Here is an 8,214-nt window from a genome sequence, read left to right as displayed (position 1 = left end):
TTATCTGCTAAAGAACTTTGGGAGAAGTTCTTGGAACTCCACGAAGGCACGTCCGAAGAGAAGCTCGCTAGAAGGGACATCCTCCGCAACAAACTGATGAACATCCGTCTGGAGAAAGGTGAGAAAGTAGCTGGTCTACATGCGAAGGTAAAAGAACTAGTTACTTGTCTCGAAAACCTTGGTGAAAGGGTAACAAACCGGGACACTATACGCTACGCGCTCAACGCGTTTCCAAGAACTCCGGAGTGGACATCAATCGTCGGCGCCTACTACATCTCAAAAGACCTAGAGGTAAGTACTTTAGAAGAGTTGTTTTCTACTCTTGAATTGCATGAAACCAGGTGTGCAGGAACGACAAAGGATACAACCCAGACTATGGCGCTGAACGCAACCCAGAAGGATGAACTCGAGTTAGACTCCGAAGACGATCAAGAAACATACATGGTAAGAAATTTTAAAAAGTTTTTTAGATCTAATAAATTTAAAATGCATAATCAAAAGAATCAAAAAGGTAGAAGAAAGGTACGGTGCTACCAGTGTCAGAAGGAGGGACACCTAAGGGAAGAGTGCCCAGAACTCAAGAAGGTCAAAATAAAGGCACCTAAGAAACACAACCTAAAAGCAACTTGGGACGACACTTCTTCATCCGAATCAGAAGCTCAAGAATATGCCGGGATAGCACTGATGGCAAGCTACGAAGGACAAAGTACATCAGAACCCAGCATTGATGAAGGGGGAGCGACCTCAGATGGAAGTAACGAAGCAGGGGGAGATTCAGGCTTCAAGTCTGATATTGTAAGTGAGGTATGCCTCTTACCTCCTGATGAACTTTACTTTGGTATCAAAGCTATGACTAAATCCATGTATAAATTAGAAAATAAAAATGCTAAATTAGAAAATGAAATTTTAGAAACAAAGAGAATTTTGGCAAAATCATGTCTTATAGAGGATTTTGAAAAATTGAAAATTGAAAATGAAAAACTAAAAGAAGAAATAGAAAGATTGAAAAAATCTAATGATTCAAATATTCCTACCTTTAGAAATTATAGAGTTTTAAATTGGTATTATAGATTTCATCAAAGTCAAATTAGAAATATATCAAAAATCTATATACCTAGGAAATACTTAGTTAATCCTGTAGGTAGGAACCTCTACTGGGTTCCAAAAAACCTGTTTAACTTAAAATTAAAGTCAGACTTAGCATTTTCAGCAAGGAAATTAAACAACTAATTTCTTTATGAGGCTTTGTCTAAGGAAGTGGTTGTTGCTCCAATAACCAAGAAGGCCTAGTGCCTCGCCACGACCTGGAAGCCAAGTATCGATATGAAAAGTTTAATTGACTAACTAAAAAAGTATTAATTTAATACTTTAAAAGAGTTATTCAATTTGTGTTATAAAATATTTAAAAATTTTAACTACTTAGAAATTTTTTTTAGAAATTTTTATGAAAATTAACTTAGAATTTTTTTTTAATGATATTATTGCCTTATCATTTTTCTTAAAATTGACTTAAAATGGTTTCTTATGAATATTAACTTAGAATTTTTTAATTACAAATTTTTTTTGAATGCTGAGATAAGTTTCAAACTTAATTTTTTTTAACACTTATGACTGTTTTTACCTGAAAAATATTTTACTTAAATTTTTCTCGAAAGAAAAATTCTGAAGAGTGTCTTTAAACTGACTTAGACATTTTTTACACTCAAAGTTTTTTTAATTTACCTTAGACTTGTTTATAACCCCAATTTTTTATGTGATCAAAGGGGGAGAAGTATGTTAAGTCTAGGGGGAGGTAATATAATTTTTCATTTGCAAAATACTTGGACTTATTTGAATATAAATTGTTTTTATTGCATATGTTTACCCTAACTTAACTTGGGTTGCTCACATCAAAAAGGGGGAGATTGTTGGAACCCCAAGGTGTTTTGATGTGATCAAGCAAGCTAAGTTAGGTCCTGCGTTTGTTTAACCCTTGTGTCTAAGTGTGCAGTAGCTTAGGAACACAGGAAGTCGAGCGGAAGACGCGGCTAGCGAGAAGGACGACACGGGAGAGAGCCGACGGGCTCGGTGCGTCCGAGGGACGAGGTGTCCGCGGAAGAGTACACCGGTGGACGAGGAGAACGTGCGCGGCGTTCGAGGGACGAGAAACCGGGAAGGAAGGCTGCTCGAGGAGAAGGCCGGAACATGGGTTCGGGTGAGCCCTATTCCGGAAGGCCGAGATCACCCAAGCTAACGGAGCAGGAGAGAACAGACCCGGACCAAAACGAGCTAAACCGGAGCAGTGGAACCGGACCACAAAAAGTCAACAAAGTTGACTTAAGAGGTCCGGGCGCCCGGAATCATTCCGGGCGCCCTGGGCGCTATTGAGGGTCCGGGGGCCCGGAACCCCTCCGGGTGCCCAGAGCTGGATTTTGACCAGGATCGCATCAAACGTGATCTGATCGTTGGGGATAGAATTTTATCCCCTCCAGGGCGCCCGGAACTCCTTCCAGGCGCCCGGACCAGTACTATAAATATAGTACTGGTCTGCACATTCAGAACAACTCACTTGTAATCAATTCTTTCTGTGCTTTCAGTTGTGTTCTTTTCATTTGTGCTGTCAACGTTGTAAAGAGGCTTCTCCGCCTAGAGGAGATCATAGTGCGCTTACTTTCCTTGGATTAGCAATCCTCTGATTACAAACCAAGTAAATCTCTGGTGTATGATTTCTTTACTTAGTCTCTACTTTTTATTACAAGTGTTTATGTTATATAGTTGAAATCTGAGAAAGGTTCGAGTTTTATTTTGTAGGGCAATTCACCCCTCCCCTCTTGCCGGCCTCCAAAGGGACCAACAAAGATGAGTCATATGCTATCATATATAGTTCTTCCTCTACCTGGCACCTTCTAATTTTCATTGATTTAGTTTGTCTAACTACAAAATCAATGGTCTCTCACAAGTCTTTGTTGTTGAGTTTGTCGAATCTTATTCCTCTTCTATATGTTGTCATGTGAGCTTCGGATGACAGATTCACAATACAGCTCTCAATTCCTGTCCTCTCTACTGTGCTTTTCATTTTGTCAAGCAGAAGTTTGGTCAGAAGAAAATGACCTGAAATCAAAACGAAATCACATTGCAAGATCATATGGAAAACGTGTTGGTTGCTACTCGGAAAGCCTAGAGATTCCACTGTACAAAAATTTTGTACAAATGTCTGAACCTTTTCCTAGCTACCATGTGTTCTTTTAAATTAAATTTTGGATCGCCTGCGGAACTTAACACGTTTGATCCAAAACTTAATCTATTTGTTCTTTTAGGTTTTGACTTGGATCTCCTGCGGAACTTAACACGTTCGACCCAAATCACCTTAAGTTATTAATTCCATTAAATATTAATTTCCATAATTGGTTCCCAGTACTGACGTGGCGAGGCACATGGCCTTCTTGGATATGGGAGCAACCACCACCGACTAGACAAAACCTTTTATAGAAATCTAATATTTAATTTCCTAAAATAACTTTAGGTTAACCGAAAAGAACAATCAAATCACAAGGAAAAATAAAACAAAAGAACACAACTTCGAAAAACATATTCGAAATACTAGAATCGTAAGCCTCTTGTATTTGGTATTATTTCCATAAATAACTAGCATGATGCGGAAAGAAAAATTACTAGTTATACTTTTTAGAAAGACCTCTTGATCTTCTACCGTATTCCTCTTCTAACCTCGGACGTTGTGTGGGCAACGATCTTCCGAGATGAGAATCCACCAAAGCACTTTCTTCTCCTTTCTTCAAGTTTCGGCCAAGCACAAAGCTTCCAAAAGATGAAGATCTTTTTCCACCAACCAAGCTCCAAGCGATACAAGCTTTCTCTCCTTCTTCTTCTTCTTCTCCAAGTAGTATCCGGCCACCACAAGAGCTCCAAGCAAATAGAGAAGGTTCGGCCACCACCAAGAGGAAGAGAGGAAGAGAGGTTGGCCGGCCACAACACCAAGGAAAAGAGGGAGAGAAATAATAGAGGTTATTCACATGAAGCATTCTCTACCCCCTCTTTTATAATCCTTGGTCTTGGCAAATAAGGAAAAATTAATAAAACCTTCCTTAATTCTTTTGCCATGAAAAAGAAAAATTAATTAAAAATTAATTTCCTTTTTCCAACTTATTTGGCCGGCCACCTACAATCCACAAATCAAGGAAAGTTTTAATTAAAACAAAAATTAAAACTTCCTAATTTGTTTCTAGAAATTTATAAAATTTCTCCAATAATTTTAATCCTTCATGATTGGTTAATAAAAGGAAATTTAATAAATTAAAATCTTTCTTTTAAACATGTGGATAAAAGAAAGTTATCTCTAAAATTAAAATCTCTTTTAATCTACAAATAAGGAAAGATATCAAATCTTTTCTCAATCTTTTGTAGAAACTAATAAAAGAGAATTATTAATTTTTAAACTTTCTTTTAAATCATGAACATGGTTAAAAAGGAAAGTTTTCTTAAAATTTAAAATCCTCCTTTAATCAATAAATAAGGAAAGATTTCAAATTTTAAACTCTCTTTTAAACATGTAGATGATTTACAAATAAGGAAAGTTTTTACCAAAAATTAAAACCATCCTTTTAATCTACAAATAAGGAAAGAGATTAATCTCTTCTCTTAATCTTTTGTAGAAAGTTATAAAAGGAAATTTTTAATTTTTAAACTCTCTTTTAAAATCATGATATCCACATAAGAAATAATTTTAATAAAAATCCTTTTAATATTCTAGTGGCCGGCCACCTAAGCTTGGGACCCAATCTTTGGCCGGCCACCTACATGACTCATTCACTTGGTCTTGGACGGCCCTAGCTTGGGTTCCAAGCTAGCTTGGCCGGCCCCATTGGATGGGTAAGAAAGTGGGTATGCGGTGGGTATAAATCTCTATATACTAGAGGCTACGATAGGGACCGAGAGGAGGAATTGGTTTTGGTCTCCCGATGAAATTAAGCATCCCGTGTTCGCCCCGAACACACAACTAAATTTCATCAATAATAATTCATTCCACTAAAGAACTATTATTGAACTACCGCACCAATCCCAAATTACATTTTGGGCTCCTTCTTATTATGAGCGTGTTAGTCTCCCTGTGTTTAAGATATCGAATGTCCACTAATTAAGTGAGTTACTGACAACTTAATTAATATCTAAGTCCAAGAGTAGTACCACTCAACCTCATTATCATGTCGGACTAAGTCCACCTGCAGGGTTTAACATGACAATCCTTATGAGCTCCTCTTGAGGACATTATCAACCTAGTATCTCTAGGACACAGTTTCCTTCTATAATCAACAACACACACTATAAGTGATACCATTTCCCAACTTATCGGGTTTATTGATTTATCGAACTAAATCTCACCCATTGATAAATTAAAGAAATAAATATCAAATATATGTGCTTGTTATTATATTAGGATTAAGAGCACACACTTCCATAATAACTGAGGTCTTTGTTTCTTTATAAAGTCAGTATAAAAGAAACGACCTCTAATGGTCCTACTCAATACACTCTAAGTGTACTAGTGTAATTATATAGTTAAGATAAACTAATACCTAATTACACTACGACCTTCCAATGGTTTGTTCCTTTCCATTATGGTCGTGAGCTACTGTTTATAATTTATAAGGTACTAATAACATGATCCTCTGTGTGTGACACCACACACCATGTTATCTACAATATAAATTAATTGAACAACTTCATTTATCATAAATGTAGACATTTGACCAATGTGATTCTTATTTCTAGATAAATGTTTATACCAAAAGCTAGGCTTTTAGTATACACTCTAACAAAACGAACATGTGGAAATCTTAAAAAGAATTGCTCGTTTACGATTACTAAATGAAGTCGTTTTGAGATGGTGAAGAAGATACTCACCGACATGATTGGTAGCAAACTGCATCTCTATCCCATCCTCCGAAAGTTGAAACGGACAGTACATGACGCCGGCATTGTTTCTGAAAGCAAACAAGTTGAAGAGGAGACGTAAGATTCGGCCGCGACAAAGAATGGAACAATTAGTGTGAGGAAACAATGGTATAATTACATCAAGATGTTTAGAGGAAGATCCATGACAAGAAACTTCTCGGCGAAGGCTCGGACGGACATGAGCGAACTGAGTTCTATCTGTATGATGTCGATTCTAGCAGATGGGGTGCTCTGTAGAATGCTCTGCTTTACTTCACTGGCAGCTTCGGTGTTCCTGGCGCCGATGATGACATGGGAATTTGGGAATGTGATATATAAATAGCAGATCCGCTGAAAACACCAAAGATGCATATTCCTAGGATCAAAACATTATCGAGCAAAAAACTGTTTGAGAATTGCATGGAGAAATTAAAGAATCCAGAGTCTTGGCACTACCATTCACAAGGCATTGAGCAGGGTAATTTATCATGTGAGAGAGGCAATGCATACATTTTAACTGTTTTGCCATCCATAGTCATGAGTAAGCAAACAGAAATTTTTTTACATCAGTTTTTCTAAGTGTGGAACACATTTTTCCCTTTCATGCTGGTTACGAAGGATTACTTTTACAAAATTTAGAAATGAGCAACGTGCCTCAAAATTTTTATTAAAGTAACAAAACACAGATTCTAGACTATTATTTTGATTGCTCTTTTTTCCTGACTAAACAATGAATTGTTGAACATAAGCATTCAAATTCACCATTGTTAAGATAGCTTATCAATCTAACGGAACAAAAGTTGAGTTTCCAAGCGAATAAAAGGTCACGAGAGTTTTACAGTAGAACTTACAGAAGCATATCCGCTTTACTAGGTAAATATTTTTCTCCATGCAATTCTCAAAAACGAGTGTTACGAGTGTTTGACCGGGGGAGGGACGAGGGAAAAGCAAATATTTCAACGGTGAGTTTTACAGTAGAACTTACATAAGCATATCCACTTTACTAGGTAACCTCCTGAAGAAGTTAAAAGCGGCGGAGGGTGTCATGCTTCGCAGCTTTGGGTGGCGCATGGCGTACAGGTGACCTGGATGCTCGGAGTCGGTGCTTGCTGCTGTCGCTACTGGAATCAAGAAGAAGGGTGGGCTATGGAGGTCCGGCCGACGGTAGTGAAGAGAAGAAAGAGCTACCGGCCGGTGGTGAGGAAGAAGAGACGGCTGGCGGTGGGAGGTCGCGTGCCCTAGCCGCGCGAGAGGAGATGTCGCGAACAGAAAGGAATGACCAGCACTGTGTCGTCGCATGGGTAAAAGGAAATGAAGTTTTCTCCCCTTTAATCTGGGCCGTCCATATTGTGATAAAGATCTAGCCGTTAGATCTTGAGATAAGTGGTCTAGATCACTTAAGATTGAGATGATAACTTGACAGTAGACAACGTTTTTTAAAAATCGTTGTCGTAGACACTAAAAAAAAGGCTAATAGACAACGCTTTTTACGAAGCGTTGTCTTTGACCCATAAAAATCACTAATAAATAACAGTTTTTAGAAAACGTTGTCTATTAATAAGAAAATAATGAAATAGACAACGTTTTTTACTAAAAGCGTTGTTAAAAAAAAATAGACAACGCTTTTTAAAAAAAACGTTGTCGTTTAAGTGTTGTAGAATCCTAATTTTCTTGTAGTGTTAACATTATTGATTCCAAGTTCAACTTATCTATTCTTAGAGATTTAGACTTGGATCACAAACGATGTTTAACATTATTAATCCAAATCCACCCATGTTACAAAGTTGATTAAATATTAATTTCTAAGATCGGCTTCCAGGTTAAACATGGCGAGACACTAGACCTTCTTGGGTATGAGATCATCCACCACTTCCTAGATAAAGTCTTTCAATGAAATTTAATATTTAATCTTCTTATAGTAACCCTAGGTTTAACCACTAAGAACAATCGAATCATAAGTTCAAAAAACAAAAGAAACACAAAAATCAAAACATAAAATCGATTTCCTAAAATCGTTAGCCTCTTGTGTTTGGTATTTCAAAATTCATACAAAGAAAAACTAGTATGATGCGGAATAAGACAACTAGTTATACCTTTCTTTGTAAACAAAAACCTCTTGATCTTCTATTGTATTCCTCTCCTTCTCTTGGACGTCGTGTAGGCGACGATCTACCAAGAAGAAATCCACTTAAGCCTTCTTCTCTTTTTCCAAGCTTCGGCCACCAAAGGGATCTAGACAAGAGAGCCTCCTTTCTCTTCTTCTTCTCCTCCTAGTAACTGGCCACC

At 37.4% G+C, this 8,214-nt stretch overlaps 1 long non-coding RNA gene across 1 annotated transcript; it reads right to left on the bottom strand.

The window, feature by feature from the left end:
- Window positions 1-5,831: 5,831 nt before the first annotated feature.
- On the bottom strand, window positions 5,832-6,239 carry LOC122046536. The gene is made up of 2 exons (XR_006130304.1): window positions 6,068-6,239; window positions 5,832-5,978 (listed from the first exon to the last, which is right to left on the bottom strand). It is a non-coding gene; the product is annotated as an uncharacterized LOC122046536 (long non-coding RNA).
- Window positions 6,240-8,214: the final 1,975 nt, after the last annotated feature.

The sequence above is a fragment of the Zingiber officinale genome, chromosome 2B (assembly GCF_018446385.1).
Source record: "Zingiber officinale cultivar Zhangliang chromosome 2B, Zo_v1.1, whole genome shotgun sequence".
Taxonomy (NCBI): domain Eukaryota; kingdom Viridiplantae; phylum Streptophyta; class Magnoliopsida; order Zingiberales; family Zingiberaceae; genus Zingiber; species Zingiber officinale.
This window is presented reverse-complemented; position numbering and strand designations above follow the sequence as displayed.